At 35.8% G+C, this 16401-nt stretch overlaps 1 long non-coding RNA gene across 1 annotated transcript; it reads right to left on the bottom strand.

Moving 5' to 3' along the window:
• Positions 1 to 17: 17 nt before the first annotated feature.
• On the bottom strand, positions 18 to 16149 carry LOC129279766 (uncharacterized). The gene is made up of 3 exons (XR_008586374.2): positions 15977 to 16149; positions 8495 to 8591; positions 18 to 101 (listed from the first exon to the last, which is right to left on the bottom strand). It is a non-coding gene; the product is annotated as an uncharacterized LOC129279766 (long non-coding RNA).
• Positions 16150 to 16401: the final 252 nt, after the last annotated feature.

Here is a 16401-nt window from a genome sequence, read left to right as displayed (position 1 = left end):
GTTCTTTACCTACCAAGACAGAGATTCTTCATAGCAGAGGAATTTTTCATGGGCGAACCATTTCTCAAAGGAGATTTGCCCTCTTTGCACTTCTCAACGGCCTGAATGTTTATAAAAAAAGAAAAAAAAAGCAAACTTTATATGAAATGATTAATACGAGCATGATTGAAGTACTAAACAGAATATGCATGTACAAATGTATATTAAGAGCAAGAAAAATTTAAAAACTCACAACAGATATTAACTGCTGAAGAAAAAAAAATCCTTGGACAAGCTTTATTTACAAAAGGAAAATAATTTATGGGCTCATGCAGAACTTCATTTAAAGCCTGGTGGGTGTTTCATAAAGCTGTTCGTAAGATACGAATGACTTTACGCACGACTGGTGATCCTTTCTTGTGCTATGTGATATCCCTATGTAATTGAGTTATGACCTAAGAACATGTTCCAGTCGTGCGTAAAGTCGTTCGTAACTTTACGAACAGCTTTATGAAACACCCACCTGATGTTCAGGCATACATGTACATGTATAACAATACAATGTATACTAAACATTAAACTGAACTTCATTCGTGATTTTTCAACTTTAAATTTTCAAAAACTTGGCATGGACTTATTAAACCTGAATTTCACAAATTAAAAGATGGTCCACATACATGTATACTTGTAACTGTAGTTCGAAAGAAAAACATAGGCCTACATGTACATGTATACATGTGACATACATGTACATAATTGTATCTTACCTTGTCCATTAAAGTTTTTAAAGACTCCTTAAAAAAAAAAACTTCAATAATTTGAATACCGGTAATCTAATTCTTATTTACACAGTAGCTGAGCACATATATATAAATTTAATTTAATTGCTACTTCTCTGCTATGGATGGTATGTTATAAAATTAATATGTAATAGAAGAGTACAATCGACACCATAAAAACTGTACAACCCGAAGAACGGAATTGATAGTATGAAACAAAATATCCCAAACAGGTGTTTGAGGTTTTTATCAAACTTTAAAAGAGGGCAACCCTGGAAAGAAAAAATGCATGCAATCTAATAGTGTACATGTATAATTACATAGGGAACTCACATACACACACACACACTAATAAATGCAAAAAAGAATTGACTACCCACACAAAGATTGCAAACAATTTCACAACTCATTATCGGGCCCAGGAACATCTGTTCAGTTCCATCGTGTATTATTAAATGTGTGGTGGTTTGAAGTTTGGTGAGAACTAATCAAACAAAAGAACTGGCATGAGAAGAACAAACTTTATTCCTGCAGCACTACTACGTGTGGGTACAAGTACAATATATGGACATGTGTGTAATTTCTGTGCATTACAGTATGAGTACATGTACAATTGAATGTCAATCAATTAAAGTTTATACTTTTTATGTCTATGAATAATATGAACATATACCAGGCCTAGTCATTCTGGTTGTATGCCTACTGTACATACAAAAAAGCAATGTTCTAACAACAAAAAAGGAGAAAAACACGTTTACAAATATTACAAAAGGCATGTCCTACTGGTATGAAAATAAAATGATATGAATTTCAAACAGGAAGCCAACCCTTTGCCTAGAGATAGAAAAATTGAAGTTGCAGAACAATATTTTCAATATGACGAGTTCTGATATACAGTTTATGTTATTAATGTAAATTTGATGAGAATTTCTTCAAATGTCAAGTTGTATTATTCTAACATCTTTTTACATCACTACTTGTACAATGATGGGGTCCTTTAACTTGACATTTCACAGAGATTTTGCTTGAAAACTAGAAGAGTGCCCTCTATTGGCAAAGGACACACAACCATTAAAAGTGTAGTGTGTAAGAATGATCTGTCCATTCAGTGGCATGCCCGAGGAAAAGGCCCAAGCCCAAAGGTATTCTGAACATAAAATTTGACACTGCCATCTATGTGAATCTTTATGCTTGACTTTATTTTCCCAAAATTCCCAAATGGGGGAGGGGGGGGTAACAGTACCCTAAACATGAAAACCATCAAAGTTCCCATCAAATGGTAAACTCCATGGCATTATTAATACGAAAGCGTCAAAGATAAAAAGCAATAAAAGCCCATCGAGTAATGGATGTAATTTGATAGTCCTCAGTCCCTTTTTCATACCACGTTAGTAAGCTACTGAAAATGGCAGAATATGACCTGCTTGTCCCTTTTTGTTTCCTTCAATTTTATAATCTTATTTTTATTTATTTTTGTAATATTTTTTTTTATGCACATGTAATATGGGGTGAGGGTTTGTGTTAGGTAATGGTCTTTGTGTGTGCGTGTTCACTTTGTTGTTCTTTAATCTTAAATATGAAGTGTCTGTTACTTTAAGAAAAAAAATCTGAAGATTTGAAATAGCAATACATCTCCTCCCAGCCCTAAAAATACACACAGTGAGCCACTGCAGTTTTTTCGCCCTTTTTTCGCCGTTTTGTGTGTTATAACCTATGGGAAATTCAAAGTTGCAGTTTTTTCGCCGTTTTGAAAACGGCTAGAAAAGGGCGAAGAAAGGGAGAATTTTTGGAGAAAAAACGGCCAAAAAACGGCTACATTAGGTTTCTTACGTAAATCTTGAATTATTATGGAGTGCCATCATTGTTCAATATTAGCGGAGCTATTGATTTCCCCATGAAAACGGCGAGAAAACGGCGAATGTTAAGGACGAGGATCCTGTTAGAGGAGTGAAGATACTGAAAGAAAACGGCTAATAAACGGAGAGAAAAGGGCGAGAAAACGGAGACAAAAGGGCGAATGGGTAGTAAGGCGCGCGTTGCATAAAACGGAGAGAAAAGGGCGAGAAAACGGAGACAAAAGGGCGAGAAAACGGAGACAAAAGGGCTAATGGGTATAATGCGTGCAGTGCATAAACGGAGAGAAAATTGTGAATGGGTCCCAAGGAGTGCATTCCATGAAACGGAGAGAAAATGGCGGGACAACGGAGAGAAAAGGGCAGATGAGTAGTAAGAGGTGAGAGCATGAAACAGAAAAAAAAAAGGTTAGAAAAAAAAAAAAAGGGCGAATGGGTTGTACGAAGTGCATTGCATAAATCAGAGAAAAGGGGCGATAAAACTAAGACAAAATGGCGAATGAGTGAGAAGTGCATTGCATAAAATGGCAAAAAGAAATGTGAAAATGTGTGATATGCATTGAGAAAAAGCGACTAGAAAACGTAGAATATATATTTGCAATATTTCTCCCAACTTAAGATTTTCTGAAGAACTCCTTTTGGAAATAAGCTCTAGTTTTCATGGGTAATATTCAATAATAATTCTCATGTCATTCATGTAAAAAAATTGTTATTTTACTTTCTGGGGGGGGGGGGGGGTTACGCCTTCTTTCATAAATCTTATTTACATATTGTATAGGCCTACTACATTCATTGTTTTATTTCAACATTTTTTATATTTCATGTGGAATTTGATAAAATGTCAATCAGATGAAAATAAAATTTAATTGAATTGGATTGAAACTTCTTTGAATACTTTATTCTTTACTCTTATTTTCCCTTCTTCATGGGCGGGAACCCGAGGGGGACGTGTCCCTCACTCTTTGGAAAGGGGGGCGCTTAATAAAATCCCCCTCTACTATTTGTGGTCTTTTATGATGGAGAACAATAAATCATTCAAAGTCGAATGTAGTTAAAGAGCTTAAATTTGCCCTATTTACTAAAAAATGCAAAATTTCTCGCGCCGAATATTGGCACGCAGGTTGTCAGGGAAGTAATCTACAAAATTGTATCGTAATTTGTTTCATGCAAATCGCTATTAAGTAATTATGCTAATTCATGCGTAATTAGTATGCAAAATCATACTTTTTCCTCTTACTCCCTTTATAAAGCTCAGAATGTTCTATTTTTTTGGTATAAGAACTCTTTGTCTACATTAACAAAATTGTGATATCAGATAAATTTCTTATGTCTTATTGTTTTTTGCAATTTCGTATGTATTTCTTTTGTTTTTTACTTTTTGTTTTTCATTATTTTTTCGATTAAATTTGTTTGGGACTCTTCTTTTTAATCTGAGATCATAAACAGCATTACATCTAGACCAGCAAAACTAAAAGTAATCATACATTTATGTTTTTGTTGAAAACACAATTTGCATTGACTTTGTACACGAAATCACATTTTTTAGCAATTTTTGGTCTGACATGCACTTACATAATTTTGCGCAAGACTTGAAAGTAAAAATTTAACGAGCGGCGAAATAAGGGCAGCAACATTAATTCCCACATACTTAACAATTTATTTCATCCGTATAATATTATACTTAAAGGGCACTGTAAATCACATCCCATAATAAATATTACATTTATGAATTTGGCTCAGAATTTTGAATGTTGCATCTTTCTCCAGTGGTTCTCTATTGCGCTTTCTGTCCTTTATACGAACACACTGACCCCTCTTAAAAACTTCACCCCCGGTATGCACTTGCCTCCCACTTGGTATTTTGCCATTTTATGTTAATTCAAATATTCGCATGATAATGCGAAAGGCACTTTTCATGTTCCTGATGCTGCAGTCACATTTCCCCTACCGCGGCGTATGGCGAGTCGAAAACAGCCGTTTTATTAATGTGTAGGTGGTACAAAAAAAGTCTTAACGGATGTTTTTGACCCGCCGTAAGGGAAATGTGACTGGGCCATTGGTCATGTAAGTCGTATCCAACAAACCACTTCGATATACTTTAATTCTTGGGGAGGCATACATCAGCCTCCATGATGTCATGAGCTGGTTCAATCTCGTTGGTATATTGGTCAAAACTGTGTTTTATAGTGTTAAAGACCCCAATGCACTTGAGCTACTTCGTTTTATTTAGGAAAGATAACTCTTAAAATGTATAACAGAAGCTTTGGAGTGAATGCCCTAGCTGTTGCGACTTCAATGGGGTCAATTAATTACACCGTCTCGCACGTTTTGTGAACAATGGAAGGTGTGAATGAAGGTGTGAAGATTGCAGTTAACACCTAACAATAGGAAGAATCTGTTTCAATTTAAGTTACGCAATGATCACTTGTGATCTCTCGTTGTGTTTTTTTCAACCCGGATGAATCCCCCAAACCACATTGTCCAATCACGGACCTACTAATAGTCAGCGTTTGTGAAAACGGAATGATAATCGAGGATGATAGTGTATTTGTGATGTAAATAATGATAGTGGTGATAATGAAGGGGGATGAAGAGGAAGAAGAGGACGAGAATGATGGTGGTGGTAATAATTAAGATGGCGGTGATGATGACGACGATAACATAATTACTTTTTTTTTCTTGATAAACATATTGTGTGTGTAAATTTATTATAAAAAAAAAAAGGAGGACATTTTCTTTTTAAGAACTATGATATAAATTATAATATAAGTCCAAAGTCTTTTTTCCAGACCCGGGTCTGGAAAAAAGACTAGACTTATATTATAATTTCTGAAACAACTGGGTCTGGAAAAAAGACTTTGGACTTATATTATACTTTTTGAAACAACCGGGTCTGGAAAAAGACTTTGCACTTTTGTGCTTTATCAACATATTACTATAGATTTTAGTTTAGAACGGATTCGCCTAAAATCCCTTCAAATTTATTACATATTTGTGGGTAAAGTCATTATTACATTTGTGGGCGATCAAAAATTATTACATTTGTGTGTAAAGTGTTATTACATTTTTGGGCGTTATTACATTTGTGGGTAAAGTGTTATTACATTTGTGGGCAATTATCACATTTGTGGGTGTAACAGCCCCCCCCCCCCATGTGCACTTCTACCAATAGCCTATTAATATTATGTTGTTATTATTATTTGATGAATAATTTTCATAGAAACAACTGGCTCAGAAAACTATTAAACACAGCCTTTCGTGAAAAGCTCCCCCGGTTGTCCCGAGAAGGTGTGTTTATTTGACTCCCCTCCCTCATCCCACCCTTTCGAGAAAAGCTATCCTGGTTTTCTCGAAAGGGTGCGGCCATTCCCACTTCGCAAACGCAAACGATCATAACAAGCCCAAGATAAAGAAAATAATACAGTACAGTATAATTGCATACATTTAGCACATTGCAGCATCTTTCCAAAAGAAAAATGATGAAAAAAAAAATCATATTTATGAAGTATCAATTTTCTACACATAACAAAATATGGTGAAAATTAATTAATTATAGATTTTTGTAAATTCTCTTATGACAGCAGAAAACACATGTTTGGTATACGAACCACAAGTGACAAAAGATTTCACACGCGAAGAGGGGCGAAATCGGAAGCTGAGAATTTTATTTAGACATAGGCCGATTGATTTCAGCCATTTTAAAAATCTTATTATTTAGTAGGTATTTGTGATTACTTTATGGTGGAATTTTGATGAATTTTAAGAAAAGGTTTGATATGAATGAAAAAACTGAAGATTGTTCGGTATTATCCACTACCATGCATTACGGTAGTATGAATGTTATTTCAAGTTGTCTCAAGTACATGCACTCACCCGCTTGTGTGGTACAACATTATTTGCTGATTTGAACTTGTTTAGTCCTATTTATTATTAGTTTTATTACTTTTTTGTGTGCCTTTCGTCATTTATTAGCAGTTTTGAAGGCTTTTTTACCGATGGGGGCATTCACCCTTATATTAGCCGTTTTCCACAAGGGAGGTATTCGCCCTTTATTAGCCGTTTTGTAGCCGTTTTCCACAAGGAAGGTATTCGCCATTTATTAGCCGTTTTGTAGCCGTTTCCCACAATGCAGGTATTCGCCCTTTATTAGCCGTTTTGTAGCCGTTTTCTCGAAGGGAGGTATTCACTATTTTATTCTGATGAAAATTATTGTTGCATACAGTTAGCTTTCCATAGTCGGTACACTTTTTTTGTCGCCGTTTTTTAGCCGTTTTCTCGCCCTTTTCTAGCCGTTTCCTGTGGGGAAAAAGGGAGAAAAAAGAGAGAAAAAACGGCGAAAAAACGGCGAGTCACCCAAACCAGTCTGGCTCACTGTGACACAAATCCCTAATTGGGAAAATTCATGACACCATAATCAATTGCAGTGTGTTGATACTAAACAAAACAAAAAATATTGAAAATCTTTTTTTTATTGGCAAGATATTCCAACATACATGTACTTTACAGTACATTCTCAATGCAAAATTATGCATATTACCAGATCTAGAAATGCCATCAACGATGTCTATAACCTAGCTACAAGTGGTCTTACAAATATCTTGGCATTATTATCTCGTGATTTATCCTAGTCAGAACATGTAAATTATGTTGTTGATGTTCAAGGTTGTCGGGGTTTATCAGAAGAATAGTTAACTTTAGAAACCAAAACATACTCAAACGTCTTTTCTGTGCTCTATGAAGGCCAATCATAGAGTATGGTATCCCAGTTTGGCTCCCTCATCAAAAGAATCACATTGATCAATGCTCTTGAAGCCGTCCAACGTTTTACTAGTTTTTGTTTTTCATACATTGACGCAAAAAATCTGACATGTATACACAGAACGCCTGACAATTTTGAACATCTCACCGTTATACAATAGATTGATTTACTTGTCAACTTCTTTTATGATTAAAATGCCTATTTTGTTTGTATAATATGCCACAACATATACATGTACATGTACTACCATGCCCAAGAAAAAGGAAACTAGATACATTATTATTTACTCATGAATTTGCCCGATGCAATGCCTTAAAATATACTTTCTTTCATAGCTTTGCTCGCTTCTGGAAACCGATTCCTAGGGCTGAGAGAGACCTGTGCTTGGAACCATATGTCAACATAATTCTTAATGCTCTTCGAGAGCTCTTATGTAACATGCCACCAATCGAAAAGGCATTTTAAACATTTTGTAAATTAAGCATTGCAATTTCTTCATTCTAATTATCATACATGTATGCATATCAGTGATTCTGCCACCCCACCCCCCCCTACACTAATTCTATTTCTCGCTATTTCCATTCAAACTCTCACCCTCTCTTCTTTACTTTGCTCTCACCATTTCTCCTTTTTCACTTTATCCAGCTTTTGTTTTCTTTTTTTTTCCCGTTTTTCTCCTTTTTTCTATTGTTTTCTTCCTCTCTTTTTCTTTCTTTCTTTCTTTCTTTCTCTCTCTTTCTCTCTCTCTCTCTTTCTTTCTTCCTTTCCTTCTTCTAAACCTGCATTTTTAGCGAATTATGTCTTCAAATGTCATTTTTATTTGTTATTTGTTGAACTGTATTTTAATGTTAGTGTTCTTTTTTAGCACCAGCTATAAATGAGGAGAGTCTTTTAACAAAAACTTGATTTCTTTTGATAATCCCCAGGCATTAGCTGGTGTTCTTTCCTTTTTTTGAGTGTTTTTTTTATTTATTTGATATTGTATATTGGATATTGTACGATGATTATTTTCAATGTAATGAAAACAAATTTGACTATTGTTACGAGTATAATGTGTACCTGGAAATGAAATAAAATTTAAAAATAAAATAAAACTGAGGAACATTGGCTGAAAAATTGATTACCTGTACTGCTGGCTTCCGCCTGAGGGGGCTATTCGTGGCAGAACGAAGCGTACGCTTCGGTGATTGGGTCACATCGGAACTCATCGCACATCAGCTCCTGGTAGGGACAAGAAATAAAATAAAATTCTACTTGAGAAGAACTGTAGAAAAAAAAGAGGGAAGAGGAGTACATGTACATGTACATCCTGTCCTCAACTGATTGATTTATTGGTTTGTACAGTAGGCCTACCTTGTGTAAAACAAGGAGGAATGGACTTCTTATCAATAAAGTTTTGACAAATACAAAAAAATATTGCATTAAAAGCGCATCAACCATTCTAATCTAAAAAGATTGGATTGAACTTAATAATTACTTCTTATTAAGCACTTTTTCAAAAGTTACTTTTATAGCTGAAGAAAGTACAAATTATTTGAGATGTGATAGATAAGAAAAATACATAGCGCAAAAATTCATATAGATAGGACGAGGGCTTGAGGGGGCCTTTCATCTCTCTTCAATTTACAAATAAATAAAAAATTCTCCAAAGAACATAACAAGATTCTGTTTAAAAAAATAAAACCAAACAAACAAACAAATAAATAACCATTACTTCTCATATAAACCCCAACAGTGCAGACACGAATTATTATCTAGGCCAACTCTCTTATCAGACATTTTGTCGTATTGTGTGGGCTAAGACTCAAAACTTTTCCTAGTCCAAAGCACAGACTACATTGAAACATCTACATGAAAATGTATTACCCCTCTTCATAACTTTGGTAAAGTTATGATGGTAGAGGGAGTGTGTAGCCTATGCGATACGAATGCTAGGAATGTCCCTAGTCCCAGATTTGTTTGTGTAGAGAGTGTAACAGGGGGCTGGTAAAGACCAGCCTTCTAGTTTAAATCAAATCAAGGTTAGGAATGCTGCCAAGTCATTTTCTAGAACAGTTCTGCATTCACTCATGGGAACAACACTCTACAATATGTACACAATTTTAACACTAAAATGCTTCACAATAGCTGTATATAAAGCATACATAATTTTTTAATAGTCCCAAATGCAAAAGATCTACACCCACCATTTTCTAAAACTGTAATCTTTGTTTTCTTAGTACAGTAGCTCTCTGATGTAAATCAGTTCATAATGTACATTGTAAATAATGGTTGCAAATTTCAATTCTAAGGAAAAATGTAGGAAATAGCTTTATTAATGAGCTATCATCTGGAGTGATAATTAGTATTAAGGGATAAATGTGCCATGACTGAAGTTATTTTGAACTTTGAAGGCATCAATAAAAGCCATCAACATTCCATGTTGTTTAATTTCATTTCTCACAGCAGCCCTACATGTACATTAATGTAAAGCAGTAAAAAAATAAAATAGAATAAAAAACACTGAATAAATGGTCGCGGCCTAATTCTTGCTGGGGGGGGGGGGGGGAGACTTCCCAAAACTTTTTTTTGAAGTACACAGGTCAGTACAGTGGAAGTTGCAACATTTGGTGATACCGGGTAACTGTAATACATGTACTGCCAACCCCCCCCCCCCCCCCCCCGGACTATAACGACTTCAACTCAGAGTGCAGTTTTGCACAATTGGACTCTAGCAATAAGAATATCATTTGAACATGCCCTCATTATTACATGTAGGCCTACATGTAGATACTTTTATTCAAAACTAGGCTGAACAAGGAAATTAACTTTAAATAGTCACACATGCCATTCATTCTTTCAGCCAACAAAGTCTCATTTAAGGAAGCACATTGAAGCCAAATAACTTTGGCAGCATCATACTGTACAGTAAAATGCTATTCTTGTATATACTTTTAACCTGTGAAGTGTGAACAAAAAGTCTGAAATTGTTATGCGACTTGTTAATTTTTAGCAAATTTTGGGGAAGGTTTTGTGTGTGTGTATTTCTACACTCCTGCAGTTAACCTTATCCGAAGTATCTGTCAATAGCATTTAAAACATTTTTCAAAATTAACATAATGTATCAGGCAAAAAAATCTTTAAAAACTTTTCAATCATTTTTATCAAATTATTACTTGCATGAACGATAGTGACGTTCTAATACATGTACTGTACATTGTAGCTCAGTCGGTAGGGCAGGTTTCGGAGACCAGTGACCCGGGTTTGCTTCCCACTTGGTGCGCTAGTGCCCTTTAAAGGCATACACTGTAATCCTTTTTACCAGCCTGTCCCTCAGAGAGGACCTTTAATAAGCCTTTGGTGATCCTCTGTGGTTGCTTACAAACAAACAAGTATTCTATTATCACCTTTACATGTACATACAGTGTATCTATTGGAGCTACAATGATATTATAATATCAAGCCATGACCTCTGACCTTTGACCTTGTGACCACAAAATCTGATAAAATCATCTTCCCTCCCTCATACAATGTACAGAGTCAAGCTTGAAGACAATCTCTAATAAAGACAATATTCCTAACTAGTATAAACTAGTAAGAATTTCGCAAGAATGAGATGCAGTATTTCAGGAAAAAAATATCTGTAACCTTTGTCCTCTTTACTCCAAAATCTTCATTATAAAGCTATTCATCATCACATCCAGCGAAAAAAATACACGGGAGCGCTGAGCGATTTCGCTCTCGTAAGCTTTGAAATCGCACTTGCAAACCCAATAGAGAGAGCGATCGGGAAAGAAAAAAACGCTCCCGTGATCTTGTGTACAGTAACTAGCTCGGCCATACGTCCGCTGTCTTCCCTTCGTGCGTGGGTTATAACGTGCACGTAATTAAAAAAAAAATCGCTCCTGTGATCTTGTGTACAGTAACTAGCTCGGCCATACGTCCGCTGTCTTCCCTTCGTGCGTGATTATAACCACTGATCTCTCCATTGGTTATAACGTGCACGTAATGTACCATTCACATTCACAAAGCTCAGCGCAGTGAGCGCACTACATGTAGTACGGTACATAGACAAATAAATATGGTAGATGAAAAAATGGCAGCCGTGTGTTGCTGCCCTCTACGTTCAATGAGGTGTGCTATAGCGGCTGCGCTGGTAAATACGTCTGTAAGGATGATCACGTCATCCAAGATGGCAACTTACGTTGACCAACGAAAGGATCGAAGATGACGATGTTTCGATATCATTTGAAAGGAATTAGCCGTAACTGTGGTCTAAGGTACGATACTTCTGAATTTTATACATTTTTCGTAAATATGATGTAATTTCTTTTTCATAATGTGACATTTTATGTACAAAAAAACGATCGGAAAATCAGGTTTCCGAATATTAGATCTAGCGTTACTGCTAATACGTTGTCTGTACGTACGAGCCTCCAAGGTCTTCAGTCTATGTATTGGTGAGTGAGCCAATGCAGTTCAGCGGAACAACCATACACAGAGACTGAAGCTTTTGGTCTACTGCCAGGCCTGTCGTGCGTATGTTGCTCGCTCCGGTCCCCATCGGAAAGGGGTAGTTGTGAGCTTTGGTGATCGTTCATTTCAGGCTCTAGTCACGTGCACACTGCACACCAAATTATGCTTATTTACTAATCAAAATCCATGAGAAGTGTACTCTATTCTATTGGATACTGTACAAAACATATTGAATACCAGCCTTTCATGTATTATCTTACAGTTGTATAGTAACCTCTCTTTATCTGTTCTTTCAAAGTTTCAGGATCACTCACACAGCCACATTAAACATTTGATAATCAGATTTTTCTACAATAGCACTGAATAAAGACAAATGGCAATATATATCTAAGTAAATCATTCATTACTTTTATTAGTAAAAAAAATAGTAGAGATGGCACAATAAATCAAATGGCATTATTGCAATCATTACTTTTGTTGGTAAAAGAAATAGTACGGATGGCACATTAAAATACAACAAACAATACTTCAAATTTAACATGTCTAAAATGATAATTACAAATGATATGTTCCCTTTTTTTATTTAAAAAATGGCTCTAGCAAATAAAAAAATGGCTCTTGGAAATTGAAAAATGGCTCCCATAAATTTGTGACAAGTGAGAAAAATGGCTCCTGTAAAAAAAAAAGTATTTTTTTCCCTGATCACATCCATATCCATCCATCAGGCAAAAAATAATTTCTCATTTTCGGTGGCTACTTTATACAATCAACTGCATAGCACTGCAGTGAATGAGGATTTTCCTGGGCACATTTTTCAATTTACAGGGCTCTTTAGAGCATTCCGGCGAAATGGCCCAGAGCCGTGGAATTTATGTACTGTACAAGGGCCAAGCTTGATTTTGATCCCTAGAACAGTTTAATTGTATTCATGTATTTCAATGTTATGTTTAATATCTGGATTAACATACATGTAAAAAATAATAATAATGAGATCATTGTCACTCCTACATGTACATAATTTTGAAGTTGCTCCATCAAAGAAGACTGACAGACTACCCGAAAGCATGATGGCATTGGCATCGGCAACCAATATGGGTGTGAAACCAATACGTACAGGCAGACACATAAAAATCTTCTGATTAAATTTTATATCAATTGAACAAATCTTTAGAGATGACAAATCAAAACCAAATACCTGAACTGGAAAGGGAAGAAAAAATAAATGATTTATTTTCTTTCTTTTTTTTACAATAAACTTTTGAAGTTACCAATCACGGTTCAGAATATACAAATGGCATAATCATATAAAGATTTATCAACCAAATGTGTAGAATATTGTACAAATATGTAGTTGGCAATACACCACTGTATATGACACAATAAATTATGTATAATTTCCAACTCTTGTTCAAACTTCCTTGAAGTGAACCAATTGTTTCATAGATACATGTCCCCCATGAAGGCCAAGAACTATCTTGCACTGTTAATACAAATGAATAACTTTATACACGTACATGTACAGTACTGTACTTACCATAATGTTGTGATGATGTAAACTCAGAAGTATTAAAATGTACATCTATGCACGCTGTATGTTTATAGAACAAAAACTAAAATCTAGTATTTTTTTCTTCAAAACTTCCCCTTTTGAAAAGTTCCTTTCATCCAGAATGGAAAAAAAAAAAACTTCGCATGAGTTGTGAAACTTGAGATTCATCAAACTTTAATTGAGTAGTGCCAAACAAAAAAGATCATTGATCGACAGCACACATCAAGCACGAGCTTTTTCACAAATAGTTGCTGGTCGTCTATTGTGTATGTACTTGAATACCAAAAGTATGAGAACAGTCTAACTAAAAGTTAGTCATTGTTTGATTTACTTTGAGAAGACAACTTGATCACAGTGTGTATTAAAGTCATTGGGAAATCAATGGCAGGAAAGCAGGAAATATCAAGGAGTTTTTTAATGCACAACTTACATCATCACTTTAATACAAGTAGGGCCTACTCTTTTCAATAGATCAATTGACAGATTACACCTATACCATTGTTTGGGACTTTGGGGATTCCTTGGGAAACACGGAAAAAGACTTACATTTAGTTTGGTATTTGAGGCTGTTCTCACTCAGTTCCTTAAACTAGTTTAGTGGAAACTAGTTTAACGCTAAGTGAGAACGGTCGAAGCGCTCTTGGAAGCTTGGAAGACCACCTCGCGATGTAGTTTTCAAGATCGCTTCGCATCGGAAAAGTGGTTTTAGCGTAAGTGAGGACACAACCGTTCTTCGGGAAGCGATCTTCGCACATTTTGAGCGCGCTACTCCACACGACAGGTGTAGAATGCATATGCTGCGGTTTCGAATTTCGCGCGAAACGTGTCTCCCCACTGAGAGCGTTTCCATAGCAACAAGAGCGCTATACGTGAAGTGATTTTGAAAACCACTTTCGTGTGATCAAGTGAGAACGCTAGCAAAGCGATCTTCCAAACTGGCTTTCTGAACCGGTTCCCAGTAAACTAGTTTTAGGAACGTAGTGAGAACAGCCTCTTTGATAAAGTTGGTCGGGGTTGTTAAAAAGAAGCCAAAACTAAGGAGGTTTTTAATGCACAACTTAATACATCACTTTATAAACACATACTTTTCAAAGTAGATCAATTGGCAGATTACAATGGAAATTATCAAACAATGTCATAATTTTTCGTAGAGCAAATTTGCACAATTTTTTTTTTTTTGTAAACAAAGGAGCATACCGAGATGTCAAGACAACAATGAATCTAGAAAACATTTCAAACAAACATGCATTTTAAATGTTGGCGCTGACTTTTCATAGTTGAGGTTGATCATACCAATCGTACAGTATCTCTTCGTAAGACGGAGTCCTGATCTACATGTATATCTTGTAGGCCTATAAATATCATAATTTCATTGTGATTCAATGAAACATATACAGGGGAGCGTTTCATGAAAGGACTTGTCAGACGTTTTATCCGACAAGTACCGTTTTATCCGACAGTTACTATGGTAACAGTGACTCTCAGCCAATCATAAGATCAAGGAAAGTTGTCAGATCGGACAGTGACAAGATGTCAGACGAAAAAGTTGATGAAACGCTCCCTTGCAGCCTATATGTACAGCAATGTACCACCAACTGTTGTTTGCAGAACATTATTCAGCTTAATTTTTCGTGTAGGCCAAAGTCAGGACAACATTCGCTGGCTGTCCAATCTCTTCACAAGTTTGGACTGAGAAATGGGAATAACATTTTTCATGTCAAGGAGCCAAAGCCAAAAGTAAGGAAAACATATTATGGAGTCAGTTCTAAATAAGGAAGCAATTCTGAATGAAGGAAGTGAAACTAGAGGTATGCGAAACACGAGGATCTTACATTTCTAAAGCCAGGCAGGGCGGGAAACATTTGGCACAGTCACAGACACTGAAAAATTTGGTTGAAAGTGGAACAGAATGTTCTTTTAATCATTGAATCAACTAACAATTTCATGGAAAATATGCAGTAAGATGAAGCATCACATGCTAGATAATTACAAATATAACTCAGTATAATACTCAATAATACTTTTTGCAGGCTTTCATTAGACTCGAGAATAACTAATAATTACTTTGGAATAAAACCCCAAACAAGTTCACAAACAAGTCACCCTGCACCCCCTGCTTGAAAATGGAATCGTCCTAAGTTTACAACATGCATGCATGGTCTTCAACTTCAAGAACTCCTGAAGAAACAAGAACAGCACAGATACTACCACTTCGAAACTCCGTCAGAACTCGTTTAAATAGTTCCGACATGTCTATAAAACTTCACCATATTGAAAATTGATATATTTTTTTCGTAGATGAGTACAGGATAAAAAGTACTTCAATTGCAACATGGAGTAAACTTTGTGCAAAGTTACTGGTAGTAGTACGTATCGTTCTCGAAGCTAGTTAACTTTATACACACAGACACGCACTCGTGCACATACAATGCCATTGAAATACGTGTTATTCCGCTCGTTGGTAGCGAGAATAACCATCACGGCTTGCTCACAACAACTTTCAAAACTCCACAAAAACTATGTATACACATATCCATTTACGTCTAAACTGTGCCACTTCTATTTACACCAAATATACCTTGGGAATACATCTATAACTCACCTTTTTACGATAAAAACAGTCCAAAAATGACGCAAATATCCAAACTATTCCAATTCCTCGTGGTGTATTCCGTGCACACAGCTCCGCAAATGTCTTGCGGTCGCAAAACTTTTGGTTTACAAAGTTTACTGCGCAGACGCAGTTCAATCAAGAGTTTTTTTACGTTGTACGTACTTGTGCAACAAAGTTTCGTTTGTGCTTCCTTTGTGCAGAAACCCTGTTTTATCATAGTTCATGCAAAATTATGGGCTGCAAAGCAATACGAAATTATGTTGTTTTCTACCGTTGTATTAAACTTTCTACAATTCAAGTTCTTGTGCGTAAACTGAACGTGAAAAAAAAATTATATGGCTTCGTATGTGCTTCCTGCGACAGACCGTGGTTGAATGTCAAAAGAGTTTTACACAAAGAACGTAGCCAGGGAA

This window comes from Lytechinus pictus, chromosome 17 (genome assembly GCF_037042905.1).
Source record: "Lytechinus pictus isolate F3 Inbred chromosome 17, Lp3.0, whole genome shotgun sequence".
NCBI lineage: Eukaryota > Metazoa > Echinodermata > Echinoidea > Temnopleuroida > Toxopneustidae > Lytechinus > Lytechinus pictus.
This window is presented reverse-complemented; position numbering and strand designations above follow the sequence as displayed.